The sequence below is a fragment of the Phalacrocorax aristotelis genome, chromosome 3 (assembly GCF_949628215.1).
Source record: "Phalacrocorax aristotelis chromosome 3, bGulAri2.1, whole genome shotgun sequence".
Lineage (NCBI taxonomy): Eukaryota > Metazoa > Chordata > Aves > Suliformes > Phalacrocoracidae > Phalacrocorax > Phalacrocorax aristotelis.
In genome coordinates this window covers 15,415,655-15,440,333 of record NC_134278.1, presented here as the reverse complement: position 1 = coordinate 15,440,333, position 24,679 = coordinate 15,415,655, and positions in this window count along the sequence as shown.

Below are 24,679 nucleotides of genomic sequence, written 5' to 3'. Positions count from 1 at the left end.
GTCAATTTTCACTCAGGCAAAACTTAAATTCACTCAAAAATTATGAAAGAAGAAACTCTGAGTATTGTCCAAACATGAGATGAAGGTCTCTCTTCTGAAATGAATTAGCACCCTAAAAGATGCATTAATTGCACATCCAGTATTTTAAATTTTTCCTGGGAATCAAAATCCCTAGACTGCACTTCCTGCACCCTTTTATGTGCATATGATATGCTTTTCCTTCCTTTCAAAGTCTAAATCTAAAAGGCAGTGTGTGACAAGATTAGGAGTGCACTTAATTTCTTATTGTTTTGTGGCACACCTGTATAACCTGAATAATTTGGAGAGCAAGGCAGAGAGTTGATGCCAGCTGGAGATGCAGCTGACATGGGTCAAGGAATCATTGCACATTAGTGCTCCTGGTCACTCCTTGCAGGGTCTCTTTTTGTTCTGTTGACCACCTCGGGAGTTCAGTCTCCTAACGTGGGCACCTGAAGCCCCATGGTAGAGATATGGGGGTATGTGGCTATGCCAGGACACAGTTACCTGGGTTGCCTTCCTACATCAGATGTCATTAGACTCATCTCCTATCCTCAAAAGAAGTGGTTTATTTATTCCTGTCACAGATAATTGTTAGGCCTATATGGAGTATTTGGTGCACATTCATGTGCCACGAGTCTCAGCTAGTTGTCTTTGAGTCATACTATTTCTTACCCAGAAGAGGGGTGGGTCCCTCCTCTGCTGATGAAAGAGCTGTACTTAGAGTGTGGAAAGAACATTAACTTGAGGTGACATGTCTTTTGCCTGTATTTCTGCTTTAACCCTCGAGTTGTTAAACTTTGTTAAAAAAACCCCAAAACCTCAAGGTAAGTGAAGAAGAAGGACTGTGAGTGATTTGAGCATGAACTGTGGAATTTGGGAGACATGTTCATTTACCACAGATCTGGTGATACAGCTGTTAAGCAGTTTGTCAGGACATGAGCCTGGATTGTCTGGAGCATCCTAAGGTGGTTGTGCATCAGAAACAGAATAACCATGTTAACACAAGTTAATAAATCTTGCTTCTTTGCTGAGCAAATTGCCTGGGTGGGTGGAGCTCAGATTACTTTGAGCTCTGGTACTCTGGTTAGCTCTTTCAGAGATAATTTAGGTGTTTCCACATGGTAACATGAGAATAAGAAATAGAAATATGTATAAATATATTATGTATATAAATATACAAAAATAAATACATATAATTTTGTGTTGATGTGTATCTGTAATAGTTGATGAGTGTGTTGATATGTATGTAATTGTTGATGTCTCCCTGCTGGTATCAAGGCAATAATAGTACTTCTCTCTCTCACAAGGGGCTGCAGGATGTACTAAAAATTGTAAGGGACTGTCATGGTGATTGCAACCCTGTAAATGTATATAATTGTGATGTGAAATATATGGGGTTTTTTTCTCTGCATGTACTAAATAACTTCTTCTAAGGGCTTTAAGGTAGGGACAGAGTACTTCTTACATTAACATTGTGTTTTTCCTCATCATCTTTTCTCTAATAAATAGCTTTTTCAAAACTAAGATACTACTTCAGAAAAAGCTAGTAAAAATGCTGAGAAATAAGAGCATGAATAGGTGTTCAAGAAACATATGCACAATTGGAGAGATTCTAGAAGAAAACAGCAGGAATGATCAGACATCTAGAAAACATGACCTTTTTTTTTGGAGGATACATTAAAGAAATCAATAGTTTTTAGTCTAGATAATCCTCAAGAATGTAAAATTTAACTGCAAAGTGGAAGGTAATAGAAAATTCTTTGCTAGGGAAAACACACACAAAAATAGTTTAAACTCAAACAAGGAAAACCTTAAAAGCAGTTTAGAGAAAACACATTTTTCAGGAAGGATTTCCAAATCTGAATTTCCATAGTACTGAAGGTAAAAATTGAAAGACAGACAGAGAGATGGAGAGACAGGAAGGAAGGAAGGAGCTTTCTGTTTAGAGACATAAATATTCTACTTTTTGAAATATAAAAACTTAAAACTAGTTTGCTGCTGTCTTTAAAGAATACTCACTGAGGTTGGTGCTGAATAGGCCAGACCTTTAGAGGCATTTCCTTATCTGTTTGTTATGGATGTCAAGTGGGTACCTGTCCATACATCTGTGCAACCCAAACAAACATTTTATTTCTTCAGTGCTTATTTTTTCAGTGCTGACTTTTCTTGATGTAAATTTTACATTATTTATGAGAACATTTCTATTTTCATGACCATTTAATCTGCAGACCTCTCTGTTCAGATTTGACCACCAAAAAACCTTTGTAAACATTCATTCCTGCGCTGCATAGATGTTTGCTTAGAAATGGAAGTTTATAGTGTTTCTGCCCTTCAGTTTTCTGCTTTCTCTGAAATTTTCACACTGCCTGTCTCTGTCATTGGTAATATAGTAACCTATAGATCTATTTGTGTACTAATACAGACAGATTGTCTATGTACATAGCAATATAAATAGATTTCCTTGGGCTCATTATCTCTTATCTAAAATTCCAATAAAGAGGTGACCAGAGGTACCACAGATAATTTCCTTTTTCATCTTTTTCTATAAATTTACCTCTTATTAAGTGACAGGAGCTAAGTACATACACTAACAAATATATTTCAGTGTGTTGAAAGGTTTTATCCACACGTCGGTAGCATATACGTAGATGTTGCTTATAATTACCTACCCTTTGTTTGTATTAAAAATAGAAAAGTCAGTCCAAAACTAATAAGTAACATAGACAATATATTTTAATGGTAAAGGAGATGAGGCATTATGACAGCTTTGTCTTGCACTTATGATTAATCATTTTTCTATTAAGGCTGCTGAGAGCAGCATGAAAGCAATTCTCATCCTTTGTCACTGCTGATGTCACCAGTCTCAGCTTAGCACTTTCAACAGACATCGCGCTGTATAGTTAGATTGAAAATGTAGCCCAAAGGCTGCTAGCAAAACTGATGCAAACCTGTTGCTAAGCTCTCTTCTGGAAAGATATCATAGTTTGTCATACTGATTTTAATAAAATCTCTTGGATGCTGGGCAAAGTTCCCCTGAAATACCTGTTTCAAGTTGGAAAGTGCAGTAGTCAGCATGGTGTCAAAGCTGAGCAGGGCTGGGAAAGGTTTAAATTCTAGCTCCTAATATCCAGCACCTCCATCTGCTCAAGGGAATATATTTTTTACATACTAATGCTTTCTGTTCACAGCCTTTCTCCCACTCTGGCAAGGAAAAGCATTTCCCTTCCATCCCTGGCCTCATGGCAGGTATCGCTCATGCTGGGCTGTGGAGCTCCTCTCTCCCTGCTGAGTCCTCTTCCTCTGCTCCCCTCCTGCTCAGCCAACATGACTCTGACCGGGGTTTTGGCTCATCAGCCATCTTTAACACAGCCATGTTCACAGGCTGCTGTTTTGAAATCATGTCCTCCCTGGGCTTTCAACATGTCTGAGGGATTGCTGTCCTCATTCTCCCTCTGTGTTTCTTGATAGGTTCCAGATCCGATGTTGTACTCCAGATCTGCCTCAACTAAAGTCTCATCCCGGGTTTTTTTTCCTAGTCGCATAATTTTAATGCTGCTGTGAGAAGCTACTGCCTGCTGTCTTTTCTCTAGCTGTAGTACCCAGGTCTCTTGTCTGTTTCTTAATTTTTCAGATAAATCCTTTTGGACTACTGTCCATGCTGCTCCTCATGCTTGCTTGATAAAGCTCTGCAAAGCTCATTTGTTCTTTTCAGGTCTTCCATGAAAACTCTTCTGTTTTAAGATTTCTATCAGAGTTTGCCAGAGACCACAAGGCCACACATGGAGAACTGTACTGTCTTATTGCACTATCTTCTGCATCTCTATCCAGCAGTTGCCTCTTCGAGTTAGATCACCACTGTTAACAATACTGCTGGTATCCCAGCATAATTCTTTGTGCACCAGTCAGCAAGTATTCATATAGCACTTTTTTGTCTAGCTGGAGGTGAGTTCAGGGTGGGCTGGAAAAAATTCCCATTGGTAGAAGTGATGTTTTACTGATAGGGAGTGTGCTCTCTTAACCTGACTATGACATAGGCGTTAATAATATTTCCCCTCTTTCTGTGCTGCTGAGAGAAGGAAGGAATAGAAGACTGAATGTGCTTTTTGTTGCTTGCCTCAGACAGCCAGGGGCAAATGAAGCTGACTTTCCTAATCACATAGATACAAAGCGGGTAGTTTCCCACACAGGAAAACCACCTACATGATTCAAAACTCTTTTCTGTTCAAATGCTTCTATTATTGCTTGTTTGGATAACTAGGAATTTCGGCAACACTAAATATGATTCACCCTTGACAAGGAGAAGGGCAGGAACATTGTGGCCAGCTTTGTACCATGGTAGGGATGGTCGTGTCACGTTGTGAGGCATGTGCGTTACAGCGGATCCAGCTGTGATTCCCAGCTTACATGGCCAGCGTGGAGGGTTGTGGGAGGCTTTATTCTCTGTGCAAGCTACCTCTTACCATTAGTTCAGTTAGGAAATGAAGGTCTTAATACTGGTTAGTGCTGAGATCCCTGGCTGTAGTCCAGACATGTACTAGGCATGTGTGAGTCAGACTATTTCTTTGGAATTGATGATGTGCTTAAAACTTAAGCACATGCTTAAGTAATTTACTGAATTGGCACCAGAAAGCTTGGCAACTTGCAATATTCAGCCCTAAACTAATCCAAGAATGTTTTTATTTTTAGTAAAAGAAAAAGTCCCCTCCCACCACTCCTAGTCCCATTCTCTTTAATAACAACTTCAGCTTTTTAAAAAAAATTACCTGTAATAAAAGTTTCCCTTTAAGGTAATAATTCAGATTATAACTATTCTGCATATGCCACCAGATATCCTGCACAAATCGTTTTTCTGATTGGCTTACAAAGGCCCTGTATTACGGGCATAACTCATAGCATAGATCAGTAACACATGTAACTCAACCCAAAAGACAGCAGATTCCGACAGCAGACATTAAGGGCTGAAATGCAACTACCAAATTCAAAGAAATCTTCCATCATATAACCTTGTACTATTTCTGGGTTTCTGTTTACCTCTGTTTTCCATAATTCTGTTGATGAACTCTGGGATAAAAATAAGTTATCTTACATTATTGCAGTTAAAGCACAAGTTGTTAAGATGACAGTAGTTTAACATTTAGGAATTCTGACAAAACAGTTTTTGGTGCAAAGTGTTGCAATAAGAAAGATTTGTAATCAAATATAGAGATGGTTTAGCTCCTACACATGAAATTCAGAATATTTAACTAAGAATTAGTAAAAAGCTGGCATAACTAATAAAAATTTCTGTAGATTATGTTAAAAAAAGTTCCATAAGAATAACATTTCACACTTTGAAAAGTGTTTTGTGATGTAGGAAGAGAAGCACAAGTAAAATGTCCTCTGCTTACAGTGTTATGACTAGTCAATATCTCTTTGCTTCATCCCATTAATTCCCATAGTATCCTGAATTATCTCCGTTGGCATTTCATTTGGAAATTCAAAGGAGAACAGACACTATGGAAGGCTGGGAAATGTTTTCTATCAAAACCTAATGACTGTCCTGTATAAAAGAACTATAACCTAGAAGTAGAGTCTGCCATTTTTCTCTTGAGTAAGGTGTAGGATGAAATAAAGACCTTTGTTGCTTAAAGATAGCATAATTTTCTAAGAATGTACAACATTGAGTAGTCTTGTGATATTTTCTGATCCATTCTGTTGTCATAGTGTAATGACTCCATATTGCTACACCTTTGAAGACAGTAGTTAGGCCTGGGAGATAGTGCTGTACAGAGCACCTTCTTACCGGTAAGAAGGGAGCAAAATACGTCTTCATAGGGCATACCTTTGGGAATCTTTTTTCTTTGGGTAACAGAACAATGAATGCTGTACTCTGAGGTAGTTGGTCAGGTTTCATTACAGAGCTACATATCTACATGTATCACCTGAGTACATATGCAGGAAGTCTGTCCTAAAGCCAGGCTCCTTTGGATCTGTTTATTCAGTTTGAGTTAAAATGAAAACAATGATGTTGAGCAAGAGTTTTCCTGTCATACTTCAGAGCTGAACTTTTCTCAAATTGTGCAAGTGAAGTCTTCCATTTAGCTGTCCTGGAACACTTGCATTTCGTAAGGTTATGGGCTCTCTTGTGTTAGCTTGTCATGATTTGAAAACTACTGTGGCAATCAAAGGCCCTTGACTAGATTTCTTTTCTGGTTCTAAACATTTTCTAATCCTTGCAGACTGCTTCACACAGTCATATGAATAAAATGACACGATGGAGTCTTGGATGTGCAGCTTCTCACTTATGCAGCACAGAAAGGGCTGGATGACTCTCCAAGGGGACCTGGCAGACCTCACCACCTGTATAAGGATAGCTGAGTTGTTGTGTCAATGAAAAGTTGTACAATCAGCCTGGAGTTCTCTTGCTCTGGAGGCTCATGAAGACAAGCAGGTTTACTTCATACAGCATCCATCCTCTGCTGGGAGCTTCTCATACCCATTTGGTTGGGTTGCCCCACTTCCTACTGCAGCTCGTCAACCATTCAGGTTAGAAACAAGCACCTCTGGAAGGGGTACGCTTACTTCTAGGGTAAGCCCTAGGTCATCTCTCCAGGTTTCTGGCACACATTGAAAACCTGATTTCTAAGACAAGTCTGTGTATAAAATCCACATGTTTATCCACAGGAAAAACAGAGCAACCTTTTTTTTTTGGAAATATAAGTGACAAATGACACCGGTGCTAATGGGCAGGAAGAAGGGGATGTGAAGGATTGCCACCTTTCTAATGATACTTCCTTTGTTAGGTATGCGATAGTTGTTTTTCATGGGGTTTTATGGGGTTCTTGACCAACAAAGTCAGTGAAGCCTCCTTGATTCCTTGGGTTAACACACGAGACATGAAGAGAAATAAATAATGCCCCCTTCTTTTTTTAACTTTCCCCCCCTCAAGAGTAAAAGACGTTTGTAGAAGCATCAGTCTCTGGGCTTTTTAGAGTTTTGGGGCAACAATGATTTTCAGTCTCTACTATGACAGGTATCTTAAGAAACTTCCTTACAGCTTCACGTTTCTTTGTGTTTAATACTTCTCAAGGACAAGTAGTACTGAAAAGATCCTCTGTCCTGTCCACTTTTCATATGAATTTTCACATACACATAGTATTATAAACTAGCAAGCATGGACATTGTTACTGTACTGCATGCTCAAGTTTGCCAGCTGCACAGACCAATACTCTTTCAATATACTGGTTAAGATTTTGTGGGTGTAATATCAGATAGCTGTAGTCTTTTGACATATGTGGAGTTATACCAATTGACACTAATAAGCTGGGTCAGTTTCTTTTACAAATGAATGCTGACAAATTTCAGAAGAAATCTGGAAATCTGTATTCACAAATATGTTTGTCACTAAAGACTGATGAATGCAAAGATTCAGGATGGTAAAATGTGGTCTACGCTCTGCATGAAGTGAGGGTGTACTGTTTTAGGACTTGAGACTTCAGTGCGTGGCTTCAAAAGGGCTGGTGCTTAAAGAACATTTCCTTTCTTGCACTTTGGAAGTGTGCTGTTGTTGCAAAAATCACATTCTGCAATACCTACAAAGAGCCTGGCTGTACCATCCACTGCTCATGTGGAGTAGTGTCTTATGTAAGAGTTCCATTCACTTCAGTTTAAATACTGATGTAAGTGGAGATTATCCAAAGCAAGCAAGGTTTTCAAGAGCAGGCCATAAAACCACACACACAAGGAAAAGTATTACAGAGGCCAAGAGCTTGGTATTCACACCTGGCTATGTTGTTTGAGAGTAGTTTAAAAGAAAGAAAAAAGTTTTCTTTAAACAACAAGTGAATAAAAATACCCTTAAATCACAAAGAATTCTAGTCAATGTATATATAATGTGAATTCATATTTACAGTAGAATCAAGGGATAGGAATATTTTGAACCTATGTTGGAAGAAAAGGAAAAAGGAAAAAAAAAAAGCTTCAGTGTGGAGCTTTAGATTTTTAGGCATTCTTGAAAATATTGGAAATGACAGTTTGGAGATTTTTTTTAAGCTAAGTGGATCATGGCTTTCATTCGAACAGAGACTTTACAAATTCCTTTTTGACTGTCATCTGCAAATCATTTGACTGCTGGTAAACAGAACCCTCTATGTTGTCCTGATAACAGAGGGAAGGCTGGAAATAAGAAATTCCACCCTTAAAGCTGTTAAGGTAAATCTAAAATTGATGTGTAATGGATCAAAGGGTGGAATATTTTCCAGATGATGCTCTGTTTCTTCTGAGAAAAAGAAAAAAATCCAATATCGCAAACCCAGAAATCATTTCCAAGGTGTTAAGCTTCAGTTGCTGAGTGTGGGGATTCCATTTACAATTTTGCGTCCTGCTAGGATGAAACATAAATTTGCCTGTAAAAACCACTTTATATTGTTTGCTTGTTCTTCTGCTACAATGAAAAGTTACAGTCCATCGACAGCTATAGAGGTCTGGTTTATATGGAAAATCAAATGAGAATAACTGATTGAAATTATGTTTCTGTAATGTTTATTTTACAACGTCCTTATGCATGAAAATGACAAGGCTGGAGGAGTTTCCTAATATAAACAAATCCTTAAATTTTATTGTTGGGGAAAGTGGAAGCTTTTAGTATAGTCAGAGATTATACTTCTATGGAAATATTAGTCATTACAGCATTGGAAAATAAATAGGAATGCCTGCACATATCAGCATCCATTTACGTTTCAGTATATGCAAGCCACAGAGGGAGATGCTCCTGGCGTTTCATCTTCGTCCCCCTAAGAATTTATTGTAAATGTGGTGAGTTCGTTGGCCTGTGTAAAGTGAATGTTATAATGTTATGCTCTCAGATCCGTTCCTAGGAAGCAGTGACCACATCAAACAAACAACAAAAACATCACCATTACCACCACTGTTAACTTTTCTTCTGTCTCAGTAAAACAGGACAAGGATAAGATTATGATAGAGAAGGAACTGCATTCTCACCTTCTGCGTAGCACTTCTGTATCTGACTTAAACATAAATTATTACAGGAAAGCTTCTATCAGCGTCAGTGTTTCAAGTTTGGGATTATTTGAAGGGTGAGAGGGAGCATTCATCACAGCCTAGGGTGGCGTGTGCACCCCTGGATTTGTGACATGGGGAGGGAAGGTGTGCTGCGAGTACAGCGACACGTCCACCCTGGTCCTTGCTTCTTAATGGATGCTTGGCAGAGTATTTTTGATTGAAAATTATATTTTGACTTGCACATTTAACCTCTGTAAATGTCTAATTGTGATCAGAAGATTTTCTGTTGTGGTTTTGTGTAAAACTCCAGCTCTAGCCTCCTCCCTGGTCCACTTTCCTAATGTGCTTGTCTCCTGTCCATCTCTCTGTCCCTAATGTGCTCATCCCTTCCCATGCAGCGGTTTCCTCTCCCCCAGTGTTTGGCCCCAGCAGGGGAGAGTGCTGAAGGCACAGGAAATGCAGCTGCCCTGTGTTTTGGAGAGTGCCTTGACTTTTCTCAAAGTCTGACTTATGACTTACAATGTGGCAGGAACAACAAAGGAGACATACCTTACAAAAAGCTTCTTTTGCATCCTATTTCAAACCCATGCTCCAAAAAATCAGAATGTGGAATTCATCAAAGAAAAGGTCACCAGAACTTTTGCTGTGTAGGTCAAATGCCATATTCTGCCCACCATTATATTTTGGAGGGCACTCACAAATATTTTTTGGCTGAAGTGATACATAAATCTCCAAAACCATGCATCCACTGAATCACACAGACTGCAGTGAAAATGGTTAATCAGGAATAAAGGCAAAACAGAGCCTTTAGAGTGGGATTGTTGTTGAACTGGTACTACATTTTGCTACCATTGAGAACAGAGCCTTCTATTAGTGACCTTGCATCTAATTATATTAACAAAATAATTTTAAAAAGCCTACCCCACCCTAAACATCTAAAAAATATTTGGCACTGCAGCATACAGTACAGTACTCTGTGAAACCAGAGAAAAATGGCTTTTCAAGATGGGGATTTTATCGTTCATTCTGGTAAGTTCACTCTTCACTGAAAACATGGGAAAAATGAATTAGGAATTCTAATAACCAGCCAGCAGGAAATACAAAAATAAATCTAAATTGATGGCTATGCTCTGTGTCTATACGGCTTCCTTTGCAAAGAGTATCTCAGCCTGCAAATTCTCCAAACTCATTAGTATGGAATCTTAAATTCCAGTAAAATTCCCCTTTTCCATTTTGCTTGACCTTCTGCTACTGCTGACCTACTGTACAGCTCATCTCAGGGCTAATTCTGAGCCAGATATAAGTGGGACAGATATTCCTCAAATCTGTTACAACCAGTGCCACCTTTTCCAATTTTAAGTTGAAGCTGCCAGTACACACAGTTGCAGATCTGTAGTTTCAAAATAAGTGTAGGGCATGCTCTTTCTCCTTATTCTCGTCAAGAGGGTAACAGTTATTTTCATAGTTATTCCCAGGAGTGCATTAGTAAATCTGAATATCTCTGTGTTGGGGTCATAGGAAAGATCCAAACTGACATTCCTGACAAATGCGTCACTAGTAAGATCCGGTCTCTTTCTGAAAAAAAAAATATTGACAAGTATTTAAGGTGATATTTCAGGACACTAGGTGTTGGCTAAACATACCATATTATCACAACATTCTTTATCTGATGAAAAAAAAGGCCTAAGCACTTTCTAACTGATGTGGAAACAGTTTCTAAGTCAGTATTCTTTGTTATTACATATTGTGTCACAGGAGGTATGCTGAGGCTTATATAACCAGAAACCCATATTAGTGCATTATACACCCTGGCACTGATAGTGCTGCCTAGAGTGGTGATATCTTTCCATTCCCCCTCTCAATCTCTTGATGCTTTCAGTACACACTTACATTCTCTCTAAATTTTATTAACCCTGTTAATGAACATACCTCAATTTGTTTTGTTCTTCAAGAGGAGGTCAAATCATGGATCTCTGCTCAAATCTCAGTTCACATGATTCAGATTTGAACTTGGTAGTTTCAGGCAAATATAGTCCTTTTCATTTCCTCTTAAAGTGGTGATGTTATTTTCAAGCAGTGTTGTGTTCTATCACACGTTTACGTTAAAGAGAAATATTCATCCTATGACAGGAATCTCCTATGATACTAAACATTGTACAAATTGTTGCAGCTATTTTAAATGCAGTCCTCTATGTAAAATCAGTAAACGCAGTTTCAATTTTTTTATTTATATATTCATTTATTTTTAACTCTGGTATGGTAATGATTATAAAGAATATTTCTTCCCCTTTAGAAAATATTGTGAGTCCCAAATAGGCTAACAGTTTATTAGTAATTGATTTACTGTCTTCATTACTGTGTGGCATGTGGCAGTCATTTTCCTGGCTGCTCATCACAAATATCCAGGAGGATTAAGCACTAAAAACATTCCATTTCCAGAACACTAATGGTGATAAAAATCACTAATGTTTTATAAAGCATGTTTTTTTCTGTCAGGCTTACACATTCAGACATTGGGAGTAAATCATATAAAATTAAAAAAGTACAGTTGACAGTTTATTTCAATCAATCATGATTTACAAAGGGGAGCTCTAAGGAGATCCAAGATAATATTTTATAGCTATCAGTCTATGTCCTTCTGAAAAACAAACGTCTGACTACGTGCTTCTGCGAGGCTTGCCATCATGCGTGTGCATGCATCCAAGTGCATACTGGATCTGATTGTCTGCTTTCTTATTTCAGTTTTACCTCCCGCACCCAAGCTGATTGCTGATTGACTATAAGGTTACAAAGCGAGGTAAATTTTAGTAGTAGGTGAAGCTTCGAAAGAACATCTGAACATTACATTTTATCCTACTGTGTGAGCAAACACATTTGGCATGTAAAGTACCTCACCAAGCAGCAGCCACATATCACATCTGGTTGATTTGGGTTCATGTTGTTTTCTCATATCATAAAACATCATCTCTCTCTCTTCAGCTGTGAGAAGATTTAAGACCAGTAAGCCTTGTGTTTCTCTGCAGAAGCATAATTTCCTTCTCTTCTGAACAGTTCTCCTTTGGTTCCTTATGCTTACAGAAGATCACATCCTTCTCTTGCAGCACTGGGGGAGAAGCTGAACAGGGAAGAATGTGTAATGGGCATACAGGGAGCCCTACAGATCCTGATATTATTGATTTTTGGAGACTGCACATGAGACACAATATTCCAGAGAGGTGATGGGACTCTGAAGAATCTCAGAGCCAGAAGGGATGGTGCCAGGCTCGGGCAGCCACACAGTCATGCAGAGGGGGCTCATGGAGATACAGTCATGGGCACAGAAATGTAGAAGAAATTTTAATGCTTCTCTGAGATAAATAATCATGTAGCCAGAGGCCATCAAGGAGGGTGCTTAAGAACTGAAACAACAAAAGAGAGTTTGACGGTATTAAGGTAAGGCAGAGATGGGCAGACCACCAGTACTCTGACACCATAGTTTCACTTGGAATACTAGAAATCTAATATTTCTGGCAGAAGCCTGAATTTTATCACCAAATTTCCTGGTTGGGTGGGTTTGCCTATAAGCAAGAAAGCAAGTGGAAGGTAACAACCATAGAGCTATACTTAATTTCTAACAAAAGTTAATTAACTTTAAAATGGGACATGTTTTTATAGGAGCCAGAAGAAATTGAAACAGCCAAGCAGTACTATTGAAATATTTCAGCGTTCTCAAAGCACTTTCCTTCCTTAGTTAACATCTGCAATGTCCTGGCAGGCTAGCAAACATTTATTTTCATTATTTGTTATCTCATCCAGTGTTACCTATTTAAAAGTTAGCTGCCTATTTTAAGCTCTTTGTCTAGACTCCTGCTGTATTCAGAGAGGAAAGGCAGGTAATTGCCCTCACTGCCTCTCTCCACTGATAGGGAGAGTTTAGATTAATAATTTTGACTAACTCTTTAACTTTCTGATGCAGAAAATTCACTGAAAGAAGTTGCACCCTTAGTAATTGGTGAAGTATAAGAAACTGAAAGGGAGGGTAAGAAAGCATAATGAAAATAGAGATTGGAGAACACAGGCATCATTTTTCAAGTAAAAGAATATCTGTTAATTTCTTAGGGATATTTAAAAAAAACAAATCAATTCAATGCAATTTATAAGTAAATAAATAATCTAAGAGGTAAAAATAATTATAAAGACCAGAAAAAAAATTGAGACTGAATGACTGGCTGTCTAAACTTTAGATTCTACTAAGTGTCAAAGGGGAGGCTACTGAAATCTTAACATCTTAGGTCAAGCTCCGCTCTGAACTGTATTCATATAACATTACTGAAGTTATGAGTATTGCATAGGTCTGAGGACAGATTTGAGGCTCACGTACTGTGGTGTGAGATCATGCACTTTCATTACCTGGAAACTGGTATGATGGGAATAAAATAGAATTTAACTATTTGATTCTTAAAACTCTTGGAATATCTGGAACATGGCCTTTCTTCAAGAGTTGTGCAATATTTGTGTATTGGTAAAAGAGAAAGAATACCTGCTGAAATTCTCAAAGTTTCAATCTGCATATAGCTTTATTGCATTCGGCAATGGCTTTCTTTAGCTGTTTCAAATGGAGCGTCCATCCTTCTATTCTGGCATATGGAAAGGCCAGAGCTGGGGAATGGAGCTTCGTGTCCTGGCTGGGACTCCTTGAATCACCAAGTGCAGAAGCATCCTCTCCAGCAATTTTAATTCATAAGGAAAGGTGATTAATTGCTGGACTAAGCTCTGCTCTTCTTTCCAATAAGTTGATGGGAACTTAGATAATTTCACCAGGAGCAGGTTTGGGTGCTTTGGCGTTACTGGCAGTCTATGGTCCTTTACATTCTTTCTATATGTTACTTTCCTATTTTTAATCTCCTTCAAAATTTAACAGTTCTCCTTTAAATGCTGGAATCCTGCTACCCATTACTATGGTTACAGTTTCTGAATCTTGACCCATTTCACTTTCGTTTGAATGTAGCAGTAATAACATTAGCAAATACCACTGTGCTGAGTTCTCATCAAACAGGATACAACATGTTAATGCTAGCTGGGCTGTAATGGATATCTGTGCAATACCAGTAATTACTCTCATTTAGCATATCTGCAGTTACTAGACTTGTCCTTCATGGTACAATAAATAAATAAAAAAAGTTTATTCAAACTGGGATGAAAAGTGTATATCAGATAAAATCTACAAGTCAGGTTAGCAAAAGATTGCCATAAAGACATTTCTTTTTTTGTGAAGTATTATTTCTTAAAAAAAAAAAATTTGCAGGCTTTCAAGTTTTATTAGTATTAACAACAGATTTTTTTAAATTAATATTATTATTAGCAGCAACAAAGCAACAAGATATTTATATGAAAATGGCACTCAGTACTCTCAGACTAGAACTGCACTATACTGAGCAGGAAAACAAACACTTGTTATCATACTTTACCATATATTTCACTTTTATAATTAATTTCCTCAGAAGATCTGAGGACACGTATCAGGTGAAATGCACTTAGCTGTGGTGAGATAAATTAGATCCCTTCTCAGTGGGTTCCCATTTCCTTTTACAGCCAATGAAGGAGCAGCAAAGTAGTCTGTAGGGCAGTGATGTGCAGTGCTCTGACTCAAATGTTATCAGACAAAAGCAGCACATTTTCTGCTGTTAAATGGTAAGAAAGACATTGATAGTCTCCTTCACCCCACCAGTGCCCTCCTCTCCTTTTTAGTCCGTGCTGTCACTGGGTGCTGTGTGGCAGGTATTGGTTGCTGGAAGGGCCACAGATCTGTGTGGCGAGTCATCTCCATTCAGCAGCGTCATGTGTCAAAGTGAAGTCTAACAGCTGTGTGGAGGACTGGATGACTTCTTTTTTATGAGGCTGTGAAAAAAAGACAAAAATGTTTTTTATTCAAAGCTCACATTTTATATGATAGTAAAGGACTTTGTTGTGTTTTCTTCTCTAAAGCACTTCCATCATATAGTAGCTTTTTGGGGAAGAAAGTAGTTATGCAAATGCACACAGCAAAGTGCACTGAAGACCCTTATGTTTTACTTGCAGTTAACATGTAGTGAGTTCTAGATTATCAGTGCAGTAGGGTGTGTGTTTGTGTTGTCATAGTGGTGAAAGGACTATGGGCTTGTTTTTGATATAATCTGCTCACATGCTCCTAAAACATATTGACGGTCCAGGATTCCTGCTCTGATAGCTTCTGTGCCCAAGTTTACCACATGTTCTCATGGTTTGCATCGCTTTCTCATTTCAGTAGGTGCAGTTTCATTTCAGTGCCACAGTTATCATCTTCCTCCCTGTTCACTTGTGTGCACCTCAGGGACTTTGCCAAGAGAGCCTGGGGGAATGTGTGCACACATAAGGGATGGATTAAATCAGGGGTGCAAAGCTATTAAACCAAACATGCAATATGACTGCTGCCAGCAGCGAGATCTGGAAATGGATCGATGAGAAGAAGCACAACAGGAAGGTTGGTCTGAAATCGTTTTTGCTATTGCTGTGAGAAAAGTGTTGCACATCTGCCCCACAGATGGCCAAAGCTGGAAGACCATTTCTGAGTGTGAAGTATGCAGTGCTGCTTCAATTTAGGATATACGGAGGCTTCAGATCGAAGTGTGATTGTAACACATGTAGCACATACCAAGCTAGTTTTAATCTAAAACTGCATACTGTAGGATACAGCTGCCAAGTGAGTATTCAGGTTTATGGGCAAGCATACTTTGCTCACAGCAAAGCCAGCTTTCTGGTGGTTTTCTGCCATCAGTACAGGAACAAAGCAGATGATCAGAAGATTAGATCTAGTCCAGTTATGTCCGTATGTGCACAAAAACTATGTCCTGGTTACAGGATAGACATAGTTTTCCTGTCTGTCAACGCACAATGTTGGGTATCGCTAACCTAAACTTACATAGAATATCCTCCAAACTGTAACAGGAGGACATATATGTTTATTTTCAATGATCTCCAAAGAAAAAAAGCAAAATATTATTCCACAATAGATTATTTCACTGAATGTTTTCCAATATACATGCATAGAAAAAAAAAAAGGAAAAAAACCCACCATAATGAAACTTTTACATTGAGATACTCTTTCATGTTACAATTTCAGGGTAGATGTTAGCAGCCATGAAATGGTGGACTAGGACACACTATTCATATCAGCAAAATAAAATGTTGTCTTTACTGTGAAAATCACACAAATGCTGTCCTATGAAACAAGGGAACACTTTATGCATCAAAACTTCAGGGAAGGATAGGAGAGACAATACTCATCACTTTTTACTGTGTTCCTGACAAAAATAGATTTCATGGATTCTTACTTCTGAGCTATTTAAGAGCATTTCCCGTGCAACTCAATATTTGATAGCCACATGTGAAACTAGGCACTTACAGAAGTGTTCTGATGGTACAGATAAAATGGCTTTTTCTCTAAAACTATACTGCTGAGACTTAGGGCTCTCTTTCTCTTAACAGAAAGTACCTCATAGTCATACGTAGATGCCTGACCAAAATACCAGACCAAGATTTTATCATAATTAAAATTTGCCCTTGTTTCTCCCATCCGTGTGGATACTGGAAACACTTTCTACATATTTGAAGAGCTAAGCAGTGAGGCAGGCTTCAGAAAGTAACCAAAGAATCCCATTTCTCTCCTGAAAAAAGAAGTCAGTCTTAGGAATGGGCTAGACAGACTTGTCATTAATAGCCTGGGTACATTTAATTCTTCCTCAAAGCAAGAAGATAGGCTACTGGATCTTTGAAGTTTCTTCCAATGCTACACTGCTATGATACCTTTATTTGTTTTTATTTATGTTAAAGGGATTAAGGCTGGTTTTGCTGAGCATTATACAGGATCTAGAACAGAGTCCTTTCTCTGATGAATTAACAGTTTCCCTGCCCTAAAGGTCTTAGAGTTCAGCTACAGACAAGACTAAACAGATGAGGAAAGCATGAAAAAAGGCTCATGACAACCACAGGACTCTGTCTGGCTTTTCATAAGCATAACTAACATTTTTTTCTTATCTCCTGTAAGGTCATCTCTCATTTACCTACTGTAAGTGATTGTTAATATAGGAGAACTATTACGACCATACCAAGATTTGTGATCATTCTCATCTCATTTGCAATAGAACTTCATAACTTTGGGTAAACTACTGAGTAAATATTTTCTCTATCATGAATTTCATATTTTTCTTTGATAACTACCATCACATCAATGTAAATGTGTAACTGTTAATGCAGAACTTAGCAGGGAGAGCACATTTTTTCAACACTACTTTGAAGAACTGTAATTCAGAGCTGGCCTTTAATTTTGATCCAGTATTGTAGACCTGCCATCAATCTGTGGCCTAAGGGCAACAGTGCTGAACAGGAAATGAACTACAGTCAACATTAAACTTGCTTTTTTTGCCTGTAAGATGATGAAACATGTAGAAAACAAAATACTGGATTGCAAGCAAAATCAGAACAATTTGTTGTCTGTGTAGTATGAAACAGGCATTACTGTAGGTCAGGTGTTATTACAAGAGGACATTCATTGGCAGAGGAGGGCAGAGGGATGCATTCCTGTCGCTCTGGGCAGTGGCCAAATGCTAAGCCAGGCAGTGGCTGTGGAATTCTGTGACTCTGCTCTGAAGAGAAAAGAGGCTTGCTGCTGCCCCAGTTCCATGGCCCTGGAGGCCAAGCATGTTGAACTGGGGTGTAGCCTTCTGCCTGGCAGAAACTGGAGGAAAAGAGGTGGTGCAATACAGGTACAGGGAGTCTCTAGGAGCCCTTTAGACAGACGCAGAGCTAATAGTCCAGAAAGCAAAGACACACCTTTAAGCTCAGGTTATGGTGTCTAATGATTCCTCAGGATGTTTGCTTTGTGCTGCTGTTGTCAAATCAGTTTTGCTAAAATTCAGCTTTAGGCTGTTGTTCTTTACTGACACTGTGTGAGTATCTGCATTTGATAGGAGGCTGGCTGCCCTCTACATTGATATGATTTGGACATAATTTTTACATAAAGCAGAAAGAAGTGCTGAATCTCAACAACACTTCCACACCCACTTTTCCTGAAAGTAGTGATGAGGTAATATAGATTAATTTATTCAATCTAAATTATTTTAAAATCTTATGAAAATTATTGTTGCAGTGTAGCACACACAACATGAACATTTGCTCTTTCTTTCCTGTGCTAGATTAGGCATTGAGTTTTTATGATATGATGAGTTAAGGCATGAGAACTTGAATGAATTCTAAATTTAAAATACATTTCCATATGTAGATGAGGAAACAGTTGTTTTGACAAAATATATTATGAGTCCAGCCTGGCATCACTAAAATAGCCTCACCAACCCTTTTTCCTCTCATAGTCCCTTGAAATGCAAGAACACCTTATATTTTAGCTGTCATTTTAATGGTAGATATTATTATAGAGGAAAAAGAGCTAATATCAACTGCTTTTAATTTAGGCAGGATTTCTTTTACATGAGGAGAGAGTATTTTTCTCCTATAACAATTTTGACTGGAAGTCATAGGGCTCTTGCCAAGAAGTTTCAATTATGCTTTTAAAATAAAAATCCTAGGAGTCTTGAAATTACAGGGTGTGGGTAGCGATATGTTAAATGTTTTACAAGTGAGGAGAAATTAGTACATTTTGGCTTATCCTCAGTGCTGTTAAGAAACAAAACTGTTCTTTTGTTGTAGGTAAAAGTGTTCCTTCCAAAGAACTCTGTAAAAACTGGAAAGCATTTTCATATAATTCTGTGAAAATGACACACAGATAACTGCAGAATGTGGAAAATAAAGCCAGCCGCAGAGCCTCACCCAGGACATGTTCATCAGGAGGACATGGTGTAAACACACCGTAGGATGTTTTGGCTGCTAGAGAAATCATGGGATTATTTGGGGTGTGTTTTAGCTCTACCCACTTAACACATTTCCCATGTGGTATTTGGGTGAGGGAAATGAAAAACTACCCCCTTGTCAGGTATGAAACTATTTCCTTTTGTCAGTTTGAGGTTAAGTTATGCCTTGGTCGTTTGGGTGGAGGACCCTAACAGTTGCAGTCTGTTTTGAAGGAGAGGGTATTTCTGTTGGGGCAGGGATGATTTCTCCACACCTTAGAGTTGTTCATATCGATACTGACTGGGACAAAAGATGCTATGTCAAAAGATAGTATCACAGGCTATTCATATAGCCTTCATTCAAACGTGGCAAGGCACACTGTAGTTCTGCTGTCATTAATACTCTGTCAGTGATCAATATCAAAGTCACTCCTGTATGAAACAAATGTAATCATATGGTTTTAATTCTGTCACATTAGCTAGAGTACACATGCCAGAGTTTATTCTGGCATTATGCGTTTTTTTTACAAAGACAGGAGAACAAATTATATCAGCTCCAGTATTAAGACGGAATGGTGAAGATGAACAATACCTACTCTGGTACAAAGTCTGTTGGTACAAAGTTAGCCCTTCATCTATTTTTGAACAAATTTGGGCCTGTTGAATGAGGTAATATAGAAACAACCTTTTACATCCTATGGCTTTGGCCTTTTGAACCAGTATCAGGAACCCTAAAGCCAACATTTGCTGTCTTATACATCTATGGCATCAAGTAACAAAACACACCAAGTTCCTAAAGTCCCATTATTATGGGTACATAAATCAGTGCATTTCAGAATAACTGTCAAACTTATTAGTTAAGTATAGCAAAAGTCACATTCAGGGATGCTATTGATACATGCAGAAATGGAAATACAAAATCTTTCAGATGCCTCAGTCCTTAGGGCGGTGAGTGCATTTATTAAATTTCCTCTCCTTTCATTGTTTAAGTAGAGCTTAAAATGAAAATGGGCAAGAATAAGACCTGAGCTTTTCATTTTGGTAAGCTTTCTCTAAAAAAATCTGTTGAATCTTTCATTTTTCTTTAATTAACACTATCAATAAGAAACGGTTAGTACTTATCTAACCAAAGCTTTAGCCTTTGGGGTACTATAAGAAAACAAGGGGAGTTTACTGTTCCCAAGTGAATTATTTTAGACTGTAATCTGTGGGAGGCAGGGAATAAATTCCTGTTGTACTTCTGAATGCTGAAAGCAAAATAGTCTACAACTGGGATTCCTAAGCACAACTGCGAAATTACAAATCAGCAACAACTTTTAATACAGCCATGACCTAATTAAAATTAGTACACAGTAGGCTACAGCACTGACATTGGAGGAGCTGATGAATGGTGTCATATGATAAAATCACCTTCTTCCACCAAACACAAACAGCTGAGCTCAGTTTAGGGGTAACTTGGGGAAATGTTAGGCATCTGTGATAAACAGGAGATGAAGATTAGGAAATTAGTGTTTTTTTCTCTAAAGTCTCTGGTCTAGGAGAACTGATGAGTAAAGATGATGTGAATCAGATACTCCAAGTGTGGACACTCTAAGCCTGATGCTGGTTTTTTTCTTTAAGATTTCTTTTCCAAGGTGATGTGTGCTCATTATTTATAGAACTGCCGGGAATTTACCTGGCTATGGTTAGATTTCCCTGTGAGGCTCAGGCAGCAATTTCTGACATTTCTAAGATTTCCCTGGAGCTAAGGGGAACTAGAAGTACCATGCACCACCCGCAAATTGAATGCAAACTGTGTCAAAGAGAAAAGCTCATGATCAGAAGCTACTATGAAAATTTGGCATTACCTTCTTTCCTCTTCCTCTCCCCAAGGTCATCCAGAATTAGACTTTGGTGATTCCTGCTTCCTAATCTTCTGTTCAGTAGGGCATGTTTTGCTGCCTTGCTCTTCACGTTTCACAACAATTCAACAGGGTATAACAGCTATTACAAAACCTGGCAAATGAAATTTTAAGGTAATCTGAGAGATTTCTTTAAGCAGGTAAGATTCTGATCTTGCAATTTGTTTCATGTAGATAGGGCTCTGTACAGGATAACACCCACGGGGAACAAAGGATTAGGGATGCATTAATGAATATGAAAGCTGTAGGATATTATAAACACCATGTCTATTCAGTATGTGACCCCTGTCTTTTGTCCTCTTATATCTCCTTTAGATATCTGCTAAGAAAGCCATGATTCTGACCTAAAAGAGGCATCTGAGTGTTCCATTCATAAGTCATTAACAGATTCTTAGAATTGAACACATCAAAATAATTTTGTATTTTTTTTTCCAGACCATCCCAACTAAGCAAAGAACATCTGTTTGAGCTGAAAGCTGAGCTCATCTTTAAGTATACAGCTAAGCAGCGGCATTAATTTTTAACTTCCTTTATGAAATGGTTTAGAGGAAGCAAACCTCGGTAATCCAGAAATAACTGGGAGATAGAACTTGAAAACTTCGCCCAGTTTGTTTCTAGGATATAAGACATAAATCTCTGATTCTGAAGTTACTTCCTACCCTACAGAGATAAAAAGGTCAGACACATCCTCTCATTCTGCAAATATGCTGACCGAAAGACAGAGAAATGCTTTAAAAGTGAAACCTGAATCACAACTTTCCTTAGGCCAGGCACCTAGTTTTTTTGAAGATTTACTGTCAGAGTATTCAGATTATCTGACAAAAAGGATGTCACTTTTGCTAATGTAAAGAGTATCTTTGTTCTGTCAAATGGCCAGTGACTTGTCTTCCATTTTTCTGTTGACCTGTGATACATACTTGTAAAAAACCAATAGAAGTCATTTATATACCAAGGGGATGCTCTGTAGAAAATTTCAGCAAACAGCTTTGGGGATTTATGTGTCAGACTAGGGCATCAGCCTCATGTTCTATTGAGGCTTCTTATCTTTATCCCACACTACCTAGTAGAATATAAATCTATAATGGGACAAGTACTACAGATGCTGTAGTTTACAATATCTAGAAGAAACAACAGAGGCAGAGGAGACATAAAAGGATAATTTTGCTTATACAAAATAGCAGCCTGAAAAATAAAACCAGGAAAACAAACAAGCAGATGGAGAAGGCGAAGTCTGCAAGACACAGCTGTGCAAAGTATTTAAATATCCAGATGCAAAGCAGTTTAAGGGCCAGGGACAAGGAAAGGACACAGAATGCTCTTAGCAGCTCTGTAGCATGATTGAATAGTCTGCTTTAAAATTTCAAATACATTAATGATTGTTGATTGTCCAGTTTTCTGACAGATTTATATGGAATATTAGATTTTGTTAGAATACTAAACTCCTGAGACGCCTGAGCACCTTTTAGTATGGGTTTGTCACTATTTACAGAGGAGTACGATAATTAATGTGTAGGACTAAAGCTTTCTCAATTGATCTTTATTCAATTCTCTTTTAGCAAAATGAATAATAATTTCTTTATTTTAGAATAGTCAAAATTATTTTCTGAAGCAGTTACTACCCATAATAATTTGCGCTTTTACTGTATACTGACTTCATCTAAGGGATTGAGTGCTTTATGAATGTTAATTAGGCATCTGCAGGCATCTATTAGGCACCACTGGTTGCAAGATGATGATTTTGGTCTATCATTAGCTCAAAAGACTCCACCTGCCTTCTTTGCTTAGTATGCTGTAAAGGGGGCTGGGGGTGGGTATCTGCATACTGAAATATGGGAAAGGTGCCTTTTGCTCTAAAATGTAGCCATGGTGGAAAGCGTTAACTTAAAATGAGTTCCTGAATGAGATTTTATTACTGCTTTGATTATTTTCCTGGGCTTTGGACTCCCTCCTGAGCTGGCAGATGTTCCCTCACATCACGTCAGTGGCTGAAAGACAGATTTTCATTCCTCCCCTCAGTCACGTCTCAGGTTCTTCAGTCATTTTGGGATCTTGTTCAAAGCTACAGATCCATTTTATAATCCTTCTACAGACAGGTTCAAATGCCTTGAATGCTTTGTTGCTCACCACACTTCTTTCCCCATCTCCTCCATTGCTTTCCTATTCTGCCTTCATTCAGCTCCAGATGTAAAATAGCCAGTGTTCCTGTTTTGGCCCGTACCAGCCTGGCCAAACTCAGGAAGCAGGCATTAAAGCCAGTTTTGTGACTCAGTCACCAAGTTATTCATCCTTCCTTTGCGGGGTGAATAACTGCATTTAAAATGAGCCCCAAACTTGCTGTATTTTTTGGTAAAGGCTTCTAATCTCCTTTCAAGGAACTTCAGAAGCAAGGTAAATAATAAAAGAGAGCCAGGGGCAACGAAAACTGAGCTAGCAAGTCACGTGGGAGCTACAGTCTAGTGTAAGCATGGTACTTAAACAAACATACTGCAGCAGCCTGCATTCCTCATAGGGGAGACCTGCAAAGCACAAAGAATATTGTTTTCCTAAGTTGCTACTTCATAATTAAGGCAAGAAAGTGCTTTTAGATGTGAAAACTGTATTTCCTATGACTAGAGAGACAGAAAAAAAAGGCAATATAAAAGGATTTTGATAGCACTATATAAGGACAATCTTCTGATTACTAACTATAACTTTTAAAGTGTATTAAAATCCTATTTTAGCAAGTTGGCTAGTTTTAACTTGCAAGCCCTTTCTGTAGGACTCTAAAACACCAGTTTCCGTTCACACATTCATATGTTTACATTAAACAAGGAACAATGTTTTCCAGTTGTTAAGGACTTTTTGTATGCTGCCATTACAGGTGGGCTGGATATTAGTGGTCTGATTCTGGCTTTTCAGGGTTTTTCACTACACAGAGACAGAAGGAAGCCCTGAGACCCTGGTCACATCCTTAGGATCTAACTCACATGAAAATGCCATTGTTGTACAAAAATCACCCTATGGAAGCTGGTTTATCACTGAGCAAGTTTGGTTTAGATGGATTCAACACAACTGATATCATTGTACTGTGGATGGCTAGGTGGGACAATTCATAAAAATTACTCATGTGAGCAACATGGGCAGAATCAGCCCATGTTTTATAATCTTAAAGATTGATTTTAAAACTTGCAAGCTTTGCCAGACCAGAGGAGATTGTCTTTGAGATGTATCATTAGCAGTGTCTTCAATGTACCAGAATGGCATTGGGCTGTTCTGTATCTTGGTAAGGCCAGCAGCTCCTTCATCTGTGCTGGTCTGCAGAGATTGTCTTAAGGCTGTACACTGCCTAATGCTAGTCCAGAAAGCTGGGAGCTTCCTCCTGGTTTAACATAGTATGGACAGCCACTGCCATGTCCGCAGGGGAGGGCTGGTGGAGCACACTGGGTAGCTGGGAGAAAGCACTGATGCAGCACGCAGCCACTGAGATCCCCTAACATCTAAGAGGTGCCAGTCTGGTCCCAGGCTGAATCTTGCAGCATTACTCACTTGTCTTTGCACCACTTATCACAGTTCTCTCCATGGGCTAATTTGCCCAGAAACCTGAGGGCAGAGACAGCGCTGGAATCCAGAGCCCAGCCTCAGCCTGGCTCACCTTCCAACACCTCTGCTCCCCCAGAACAGCACAGACATCCCAGCTCTCCCAGTGTAGGCACACTCCTCCTCGACAGCTCATGGTGGGATGCAAACAAGTGCAGTTCAAGAACTCCTGCTCTACATGTAGCTGCAGCATCATTTCCTTGTTATGAAATGAATCATGCTTTCATTCAGACCGTTACCAAAAAAAAAAAAAAAAAAAAAAAAGCAAGCATGACTGTGAACTACATTCCTTTTTCCTTGCATTCAAGAAATGAAGCTACTGCCAAGCACTGCTGAACATGGAAC